General features: G+C 36.9%; 1 long non-coding RNA gene across 2 annotated transcripts; it reads left to right on the forward strand.

Moving 5' to 3' along the window:
* The first annotated feature begins 2,955 nt into the window (after nucleotides 1-2,955).
* On the forward strand, nucleotides 2,956-10,185 carry LOC116562286. 2 transcript variants are annotated; one of them, XR_004273862.1, is made up of 4 exons: nucleotides 2,956-3,114; nucleotides 4,824-5,007; nucleotides 6,454-7,668; nucleotides 9,295-10,185. It is a non-coding gene; the product is annotated as an uncharacterized LOC116562286 (long non-coding RNA). The 2 variants fall into 2 exon arrangements; XR_004273863.1 differs by lacking the exon at nucleotides 4,824-5,007.
* The last annotated feature ends 1,336 nt before the right edge of the window (nucleotides 10,186-11,521 follow it).

Below are 11,521 nucleotides of genomic sequence, written 5' to 3' on the forward strand. Positions count from 1 at the left end.
TTTTTTTTTTTTTTTTTTTTTTTTTTTTTTTTTTTTTTTTTTTTTTTCCTGCTGTTGAACATCTGCTTATGACTTTCTTTGGTTTTCAAGTATAAATTTCAGTCACTTTTTTTTTTCTACTGGGAGCTTCAGGTGTTGCACCATTGTGTTCTCTCATTTATTGATTTTGAAAAGCACTTTAGGGCCAACTTGGTGTGCTTCTCTTTGTAGGTAACTTGAACATTTTCCTCTGATTGCTTTTAGAGTCTTTTAATCTCCAAAAATTCTAGCAGAATATGTCTTTTTTGAAATTGTTTTTCTCATAACATGAAGCACAGCCTCCATTTTTGGATTTACGTTTTACTTATTTAGATCAGGAAAGCATCGTTCTATTTTGGGGGGTTATTGTTTCTAAATTTGGTATTTGTTATCTTTGGAAGTTTTATGATCTGTCATTTGGATATCTTAAATTGAGCTTCCTTTTCTATCTTTTTCTACTTTTACTCTATTTCTGGAAGGACACGTTCTCATTCAAAAATTTTTTTTCAGTATCAAATCTGTTATTCATGTCTTAAACCAGTTTTTAAAAAATTGTGTTTTCCATGTTCTTTTAATTGTGGATTATTTTTTATTTATGATTAATTATTTTAACTTGACAGATAAAAAAAATCTCAAATGTTTTCTAAGATTTTTCACCTTTCTTTGTTAAATGTCTTTTAAAAGGAGTTACCCTTTGTGATTCTTTTAAACCACAGCATCCTTTATTGACACCATGATTTTTCTTCTCCTTTCCTAAAAGAAGGAGGTGAATGTTTATTTGGTGTGGTGTACCAGTTAGCAATTTCTGCATAGCAAACCACTCCAGACTTACTGGTTTCATATAATAACTGTTTAGTTTATGATTCTGTGGAACAACAGTTTAGGCTAGACTCAGTTGGATGGTTCTTCGAGTTTTTGTTGGGCTCCTTCATGCATCCATGGTTAACTTGAGGTCAGCTAAGTGACTCTGATTCCAAAAGTTGACTGGCTGCTAGCTAGGTCACCTCACCTGTTCTCCACAGCCTCTTATTTCCTACTAAGCTAGCTTAAGCTTGTGCTCATGAAAGGATAATGCATCCAAGAGAGCAAGGAGACACATGAAACCACCTTTTTACACTTCTGCTTGTATTGAATTTACTACTGTCTCATTAGTGAAAACAAGTCACATGGCTCATTTCAGCTTCAGAGTTGGGAGAACTGCAGCATTACAGGGCAAAGGGGATGAGGTCGCCAAAATATTTGTAAAATTCGAACATGTTATGTTTTCATAAGGATGAGTCCTTTAACTTCTTTCAGCTAGACAAAAAGAAAAGCAAGCAGAGGTCCCAAAATGCAGTTACACTTTATACAAAGCAAGTGGTGTCTCAAAAGCATTAGGCTTTTCAAGTGATTTTCAAAAACACAGGGAATTAAGTGATTGCTCACAGACTTTGGGAATTCCAAAGTTCCTACTATTAGTAGTGTATTAGTCAGTTTTCACACTGCTGATAAAGACATACGCAAGACTGGAAAGAAAAATAAGTTTAATGGATTCACAGTTTCACATGGCTGGATCGTGGTGGAAGGTAAAAGGCACTTCTTATATAACAGCGGCAAGACAGAATGACAGAATGAAAATCAAGCAAAAGGGGTTTCCTCTTATAAAACTATCAGATCTCGTGAGACTTATTCACAACCACAGGTACAGTATGGGAGACACCGCCCCCATGATTCCGCTCTCCCACCAGTTTCCTCCCACAACACGTGGGAATTATGGGAGTGCAATTCAAAATGAGATTTGGGTGGGGACACAGAGCCAAATCATATCAAGTAGTGTCAGCAAAGTTTAATTTATTTCAAAGCTTTGTGGTCCAGGCCAGGGCAAGGGTTGGGCCATGGAAATATAAAGGAAGGAAGGAGGAATATATGAGGCAGTTGTTGAAAAAATGAGAAGCAATTGAGTTTAGCAACTTAACTGCATCAAAAGTTCCCAGAGATGATAGAGACTTGGATAGTTCTGAATTTGTAATGCAAATGATTGGGAGACAGAAATAGCACTATCTTGGCTATTTATGAGGGGAGAAATAACGAGCTTTTGAAACATGCTGAGTTTGAGCTGGTGAGGCATCCATGTGATAATGCCCATTGGTTTTTTATATTTTTAATCTCAAGTTGTAGTTTTCTTCTGCAATCATAGGTATGACTCATAGAAGTCCTTATTTTTAGAAATGAAACACATTAAAGTGGTTATAGTATTTAACAACCTAACATAGTATGTTTTTCAATGGTAGAAAAATAATCAAAAATATCATTGACAGGAAAATAAACCAGAGTCAAAAACATTATTTTCACATCCTCTTATTTTCTAGTCAAGCGTTTAATCGGAATTGATTTACTGTCTCTCGGTGGCTCAAAGCAACTATCCACTCACCTCTAGTAAACATACAGAAGCAAACATCTTATTGACGGTGAATTGACAGAGTCCTCTGTACAAATACAAAAGAAAATGATAAGGAAATAAGTGCTTTGCTATGTCTAAAGAGCTTCAAAACATCAATTATTTACATAAATTAATATAAAACTTCAAAATAAAATAATAATCTTTAGAATTTAAGTTGTGTATTCTTAATTCTCAGAGGTGTAACTATTAACAAATAATAACTTCTGTATCAAAATAAATCATAGTTTACCAAGCAATTTAACATGTTATCTCAAGTGAGCATCTCAAATCTGTGAAGAGGTTAGGGGTCTTTACATCCCCACGAGGACTCTAGAGCCCAGAAGGGCTAGTTGATATGTCTATGATTGACCAACTAACAAAAATGAGATATTTTATTCAAGAAGTCTGATTTCTGAGTTCAAAATTCTTTAAAGTTTTTGAAAAATAAAATTTTTTTAAAATATGCATTTGTGGGAGACAATGATACATCTTTCCTAATTCCTTTTAACCATGAAGATGAAAGTTTTGTCTTTTGAAGGACTTAATTTTTTTTGATTCACAGTTTTGATGCTGTATCAGTCGAGGTCCACTCAGGAAAACAGAAATGGCACCAGTTATTTGAACAAAAATAATTCAACATGAGGAATCGATTAAACAGATATTAGAGGACTAAAAAGGTAATGCAAAAGTTGGGCAGGCATGTAGGGAAATGGTAAATGGCTAAGGATATATTGGCATGCCACTGACAATGTCTGCTACAGGGATATGCAGAGAATAATTGATTTTATTGGTATTACTAGTTTCATTTAACTTGCTTTATCAAATGCCACTAAAAGTCGAATCCCAGCTTTTCAGAGGTTTGAGCTACTCTGAAAAACAGTTGTGCAAAATCCAATCAGGTATGTCAGTGGCATGGGATAGTTGGAGTATTGGGAGTGAAACTCCCTGGTACAGGCAGTAGGGAGATAATCAACTGCAGAGAATTTAAAAACGGTAATAAAACCGATTAAAAGGCAGTTTGTTTTTATTATCACACTGCATTAGCAATTCTAAACAATGTCAGTGAAATACTCCTCCCTCATGGATAAAACATCGCCCCCCACCCCATTCTGTTCCTTGTGTATGCACTGCAATAAGTTGCTTTATCTTCTAGGGAAATATATTTATGGTCAAATTAGCTCAGGTGAGCATCTCAAGTCTGTGAAGAGGTAGGGGTCTTTGAATACCCATGAGGACTTCAGAGCTCAGAAAGACTAGTCAATATGTCCATAGTCAACCAACTAGCAAAAAAAGGGACCTTTTATTCAGGGATTCTGATTTCTGACTTCAACATTCTTTTAATTATAAGTTTTGAATAGCAGTTTTTTTAAAAAATATGCCTTTGGGGAGATAATGGTATAACAAATGAAGCCACTTTTTTTCCCCTAAGTTTCTGGATTCTGCAAGTAGTCTGCTGAATGAAGAATGACTGCACCTTAACATCCTAAATCATTCACATGAGTAGCCCTAATTTCAGTCATAATGCTGAAGTAAACTACTATGGTTACATTTGGCACATGGCTGAGAATTATATATTTTTTTTCTTTTTTATTTGAGATGGAGTCTCGCTCTGTTGCCCAGGCTGGAGTGCAGTGGCATGATCGTGGCTCACTGTAACCTCTGCCTCCCAGGTTCAAGCGATTCTCCTGCCTCAGCCTCCTGAGTAGCTGGGATTTCAAGCACCGCCACCATGCCCAGCTAACTTTTGTATTTTTAGTAGAGACGGGGTTTCATCATGTTGGCCAGGTTGGTCTCAATCTGACCTGGGAATCCACCTGCCTTGACCTCCCAAAGTGCTGGGACTACAAATGTGAGCCACCGCACCTGGCGAGAATTATATTAATAGTTGACCAAACAAGAGAACTCTTTCTCTATCTTCTGTTGATAGTCAGTAGCCATTGTGCAGAGATGAAGCTCCTGCCTACTCTATTGTTTGAAAAGACAAAATATTTGGAAATATTAAACCCTAGTGCTCATCAGAGATCCTTGCTACTAACTTTGTTCCACGTGGTTGCTCAGCGACCCAGATCATTGCTTCCATTTTATTGCTTCACCATCCCAAGGATATCAATTTCATCTGTGTGGGAGAGTTGAGTCATTGCCTTGTTCCCTGTTAGCCCATGGTGTGTGGAGGGCAATGATTTTTTTTTTCCCCAAACAAGTGATACAGAAGAAGCCTATGTCACTTTCATTCATGTCCTGCAATCTAAAATATTGTTTAGGAAAATTGAGCATATAACCTCACAACACTAGTTTGAAAGAAGCTAAATACATGCTCTAGATCTATCAAGCAAAAGAAAGACACAGAAATGTCATTTCCTCTGAGTCCTCTCTACTTCATTGCCAGGCATGAGAAAACTGCCTGTTTAAAGGATTCATCCGTGAGAAGCCAGCCCTATGGGAGTTATTCACTTACGAGAAGCTGCGAAACACAGTCTCTAGCTAGGCGACCATGGCTCAGCTTAAACTGAATTAATATGGAAGAAAGGAAGATCAAATTTTAAGGAGCAGTTAGCAGTCTGCCACAAACAGTATGTGTTCACAGAGTTTTATAACGTGTCTTATCTCACAGCTAAAAAGATAAGACTCAGCCCACAGCTAAGAGAGCAAGTTTTAGTAACAGCTTCTAGAGATTGTGAAATTGACAGATGAGTAAATATGTATTCACACAGACATAATGAGATTATAACGTCATGATGAAATCAGAACTCTGTATTTGCATTTTATTTCAATACAATGTTTTGCTTGCCAGATAGAGGAAAGCTCATTTATTCTTCTGGATGCAAGAACAATGCAAGCAATTAAAATATAGCAACTTGCTACATATTTGGAAGACCTATTTTTGAACAACATGAATATTATTTATTTAAACACTTAGATTTCCTTGGAGACTTTTACCTCAAGGTCACGCAAACCGAGAAAACATTTTTAATTGTTTTAATTTGAGACAGGTTCTTGCTCTGTCGCCCAGGCTGGAGTGCAGTGACCCTATCACAGCTCACTGCAGCCTCAACCTCCTCAGGCTCAGGTGATCCTCCCACTCAGCCTCCCGAGTAGCCGGGACTACAGTTGCATGCCACCATGCCCGGCTAAATTTTCAATTTTTTTGTGTGTGGAGACAGTGTTTTGCCAGGTTGCCCAGGCTGACTCAAGTAATCCACTATCCTGGCCTCCCAAAATGTTAGGAGTACAGGTGCGAGCCTCCGTGCCTGGCCGAAGAAAACATTTTTATATGGAAAACATTGTATAAAAAAATTGGGAAAGTCTTCCTGCCCTGACACTATTCCGTCAAATGTACAATGTTTGCTAGACCACTGAGGAAAGCCACCATCTATGGTGATAGCCAGCATTTTCTTTACTAATGTCAAATCAGCAATTAATAACGTAACGTCATTTTGTCTACTTTATCTTATAACTAGGTTATATAGCAGTTCACTAATAGGTATGATACTGAATATATTGCCAGATACAAGTTGTCAAAATTGTCTTTGGCCTTAACTCCTATTATTTTGGCATCTCCCTGGTGTTTAGTATATTACTGGCAGAAGTGAAGTTGGTATTACAATTGCCTGCCTAAGCTATTTCACAGACGAGTAAGGGATCTATTTCCTCCTAGTAAAAGAGATTATTAAGAAATAGAATTATAAGCATAACTTCTATTTTAAAATGTTGAGATAACACTTTTGGCATAACTTGAAGATCACACCCAACAAAAGCATGAACTACAAGTCTTATTACTTATTACAAGATCTTTGATTACTATGCAGAGTTTCAGATGACTACCCTATAAAGAGGGTGAGTATGTTAAAACACAAATAGGAAAAATGCATTCTATATACAGACATGTGCCTCGTAATGATGGTCAATGGACCATATATGTAATAGAGGTCACATAAGATTATAATACCATATTTTCACTGCCGCTTTTCTATGCTTGGATATGTTTAGACACATAAATATGTACCATTGCCTTACAGTTGGCCACAGTATTCAATGCAGTAACATGCTGAGCAGGTTTGCAGCCTAGGAGCAACAGGCTATTCTCCATTGCCTATAGCAGGCTGTGCCATCTAGGTTTGTGTAAGTACACTCTGTGTATGACAAAATCACCTGATGGCATATCTCTCAGAATGTATCCCCGTTGTTAAGTGACGGAGAACTGTTTCATGTAGCATTTGAAAATAAAGTAATTTATTTTGCATAAAAATGGATTTTTTTTTCTCAATAAAATGTGGCTGCTTCTAGGGGCAAAATTAACATACAGGACTTGAACCGACAGTGTTAAAACTGTGGAAGGAAATCTTAGAGGGCATGTTGTTAAACATTTCCCCAAGTCACACGTTACTTCTTTATCATCCCTGACAGGTTCCTCTTCATTCACCGCTATCTGAATGCTTCCGTGAGGCAGACCCCATTCCATTCCCTCACTGCATTGATGGACAGCTCTAAACTGCCTCTTCGACATCTTATTCTCATCAGACTTTTCTGAAACAACAGCGTAAATCTGATCTCATTTCTGCGATTATCCATGACATTTTTGAGGAGTATTATTTTCTTCCTGAGACTTTTCCAGGCTAACCACTCCCAACTTTTTCCATATTCCTTGATGGAAATCACTTCCTGTCCCACTGCGATCCTGATGACCTTCCTCTGGACATACTTCTGTTTTTCAGTGTCCTTCAGAAAACTATTATAGATGTCTTGTGAGCAGACCAGAGAACAGAGTCTAGTAAAACAATCTTTTATGAGCTGGGTGATAAGCATTTATTGATGACGATGATGTGGCATTCACTTTCTCATCAGTTGAACCCTATGGCCTTGTTTGAACGGCATGGGGAGCCCTCTTGTTCCCAAGTACGGCCTTGCAGGGAGTCTGTACTTCCATCTCTAGTGATTGAAAGATTGGATTTATTCACCTAATACTAAAGGTTTTTTTTTTTTTTTACACACATTTTAAATTCCTTTAGTAAAAAATACCATTGGATATAGGTAATACTTTAAACCTTTTCCTACGGATCTTTTATTTGGATTTAGTTCACAACTACATGAGAGGAGGAAGGGAGAAAATCTGGCAGTAGAGAGTTCATGAGATGAAAAGCATTTCCAGCGTCATTGCCATGAAGACAGCAACAGGGAATCGGGAAGAGACCGAAGAATACATTTTACCAACTACAAAACTTTCCTGACTCTTGGTGTGCTGTATTGCATTTGCTGACCTTTAGTGTAATGTTTACACTTGGAAGTTACTTTGTATTTCAGACATCTAAAACCATGAATGGTCTAAAGATATCTGGAAAGAGAGAAACAGTACATACAATTTTTGGGTTCACATCTTGGATTAAGACTGTGTCTACTATTAGGTCGATACAAAAGTAATTACTTTTAATGAAAAAATCTGCCATTACTTTTGTATCAGCAATTTCTTTTGTATACTTTAAAAAGATCTTCTCTTTTACCCCATGTCTTTACATTAAAGTTGGCTTTTTGTACACCACACACAGCTGGGTATTGCTTTCCATCCCATCTGACAGTTGCGATTGAGCTGGAATATTTAAACCAGAGCTGTCACAAATATATATAATGTGAACCACATATGCACTTTAAAAATTTCAAGCGTTCACTTTAAAAAAGTAAAAAGAAAGGTAAGTTGAATTTTTTTTTTTTTTTTTTTTTTTGAGACAGAGCCTTGCTCTGTCGCCAGACTGGAGTGCAATGGTGCGATCTCGGCTCACTGCAACCTCCAACTCCCTGATTCAAGCTATTCTCCTGCCTCAGGCTCCTGAATACCTGGAATTATAGGTGTGTGCCACTGCGCCCAGCTAATTTTTTTGTATTTTTAGTAGACACGGGGTTTCACCATGTTGGCCAAGATGGTCTCATTTTCTCATCTGGTGATCCGCCGGCCTTGGCCTCACAGAGTGCTGGGATTACAGGAGTGAGTCACCGCACTTGGCCAAACTTTAAGTATATATTTTATTTAATCCAAAACATACAAAATATTTTCATAGGTAATCAATATAAGATCATTGATACATATTTTACATTATTTTTTGTGTAGTCTTCAAAATTCAATAATTTAGACCAATCATTTATGAAATATTTGATAATCCCATGTATCTAGTAGTTATCAAATTGGATAGTTTTAGACAATTATGTTTAATCATCATTAAGTAGATTAAATGTATCATCTTTCTAGTTGATTTTTAAAATTTAAATTATTGTTTGTTCCTGTCTCCTTTTTATTGACTTACTTTTTGAAGTTGATTCTAAAGTTTATATAAAAAAGAAATTAAGTAGGCTGTCTATGATTCAAGACACATTATAAATCTTATAATTACCCAATATTTAAAAGTATGGTACCAGTGCATGAATAGATAGCTCAATGAAAATACATACAAACTCCAGAAATACATTCAAACATAGAAATCTATAAGTATTAAAAAGCTTCTTGAACCAATGAGGAAAATACAGACTTCTCATAAATGAATTCTGTATAACTAGGTGGCCATCTGGAATAAACTAAAGTTGGACTCATATTGTTTACTTAGAAGGATGAATTCCGAAGGGTAAGTGATTTACATGCAAAAAAATGAGATCATTAATTCTGCTTAGGGAAAAATAGAATATGTACTTTTCTCTACTCCTCCCGTTAAGTACACTAAAAACCCTCCATATTATATATAAAAACAACTTATATATCTATATAAATGTAAGACTGAAAAGTAGAGAGAAGAGGCAGACACCTAAAACCTTGGTGACGAAAGAAATAAAACAGAGGTAAGTTTCATGGATTTTTTTTTTTGCATCACATATCCCAGACTTGGAGCTAAAGAAAATGGCAACTCAGAAGCACCAATGAATACAAACAAGAAAGGCCCCCCAAAAGCCTGCTATCTCAAGCCAAAGGAAAAGGAAAAAGCAGCCTAGCATTACCAAAACCTTTTAGACTATAACTGCTGTGCACCAGCCAAAAACTACAGAAAGAACAGTGGTCCCACTCCCGCCCACACCAGAAAAGGCAGAGTGGGGGAGCCCAGACTTCCACCCTTGTCTTGCTGTAGTGAGGTTCTCTAAGCTCCTGCTGTGGAGTGGTGTTAGAGCAAGCTAAGTAGGAAACTGGGACTTTATCCCTTCTGGATGTTGATGAAGACATTCCCCTCCTTCACAGCATCAGTGAGGAGACTTTTTTTTTTTTTCCCATCTCTACCTAGCAGTAATGATGCTTTCTTCCCCTACACATAGAGGTAGTGTCAAAGGAGACCTAGTAGAGACTGAGACGGTTTATCCCTGCCCACCCTACCCCAGTGGCATCAGTAGAAGAAGAAATAAGGCACTCCTAGTTTTCCCAGTCAGGGTAATATCAGTGGAGACCTTTCAGGGAGTGGGAGCTCCCACCTCTTACCAGCAGTAATGAGGGAGATCCTCACCCCTTTGGGTGTTAATAGAATCCCAGTGGGGAATCTGGACTTCCACTCCACCTAGGTGTAGTGCAGCAGGATGGTCCTTCTCCTCTTCTCTTTCCTATATAGTGTCAGAGTGGGTCACCTAAAACAGAAGGCTTATAAAAATACAAAATCTCATAGTACTCAAAATGTCCAGATTTAAACAGAAGCATCACTAGTACATCATAAAAAGAACAAGGGAATCTATACTTAAATAAAAAAGAAATACATGCAAATATCAAGATAGCCGAAATATTAAAATGATCTTACACATTTACAGCAGCCATCATAAAAATGTTTCCATGAGCAATTATAAGCATGCTTGAAACAAATTAAAAAAAAAAAACTAAAGAAATAACAGCTATGATAAGGAACCAAATGGAAAGTTAAGAACTGAAAAATATAACTAAAATCTAAAACTTAATAAACAAGCTCAAAATCTGAATGAAGGAAACAGGAAAGAATCTGTGAACGTCAAGGTAGAACGATAGAAATTACCCACTTTTAACAAGAGAAAGGCTCTTTGAAATGCAACATTCCACAACATTTCTCAAGTGCTGGAAGAAGAATGATTAGAGCCTTACTCCTGTAAGATTATAAGAAAAGCTCAAATGTTCGTGTCATAGGAGTCCTAGAAGGAGAGGGGAAGAAGGTAAGATGGAAAAAGCGCCTGAGGAAATAGTGGTTGGAAACTCCCCAGATTTGGCAAAAGACATAAACTATACATTCAAGAAGCTGAATAAATATAAAATAGTATAAACCCAAATAATCATAAACCAAGACACAGTCAGTTTTCTGAAAACTAAAGACAAAATTCTTGAAAGCAGTAAGAAAGAAATGACTATAGAAGAAAAAGAATTTGCATGATTGCAGATTTCTCACAATATTGCAGATTTCTCACAATTTCTCATAATAAAAATTATGACAGACAGAAGGAAGTAAAACAACATCTCTCAAGTGCTGAAAGAAAAGAGCTCCCAACCCCAAATCCTATATCCAGCAAAAATATTACTCAGGAATGAAGGGGAAATTGAGATAGCATTAGATAAAGACAAACTGGAAGGATATGTTGCCAAAAGAACTACCCTGAAAGATTGGCTCAAGGGAGTTCTCTAAACCAAAAGGAATAATAATAGAAGAAAAACTATTTTGGCATTTCAGAAAGAATAATAAGGTAAATATAAGGGTAATTTCAAAACATTTTCCTTCTCCTATTAAGTTTTCTAAATTATGTTTGATGGTTGAAGCAAAAGTTATAATAATGTCTGGATGGCACTGAATGATTGCAGATGAAATACTTAAGACAATGAGAATGTATATGGGACTGGGATGTAAAGGGAGGTAGGTTTCCTAACTTCATACTATTTGGTGAAGTCACACTAGTAGACTGTTTTTATGGTGCTGGGATTTGTTTTAATCAGGTGTGGCAAGACACACAGACATAAAAATGACTCTCATGAAGGCAAAAGTTTTATAGATCCCTAGAAACAGGAGGCATGACACATCACAGGGAGGCCATACAGGGAAACACCAGTGTTGGCCAGGAGGCAGAGGGAGCAAGGGGGAAAATGTGGACAAGAGACTCCTGTTTTTTTCTGTGGGA

Source organism: Sapajus apella, unplaced genomic scaffold (genome assembly GCF_009761245.1).
Source record: "Sapajus apella isolate SASKATOON/1434 unplaced genomic scaffold, GSC_monkey_1.0 scaffold32, whole genome shotgun sequence".
NCBI lineage: Eukaryota > Metazoa > Chordata > Mammalia > Primates > Cebidae > Sapajus > Sapajus apella.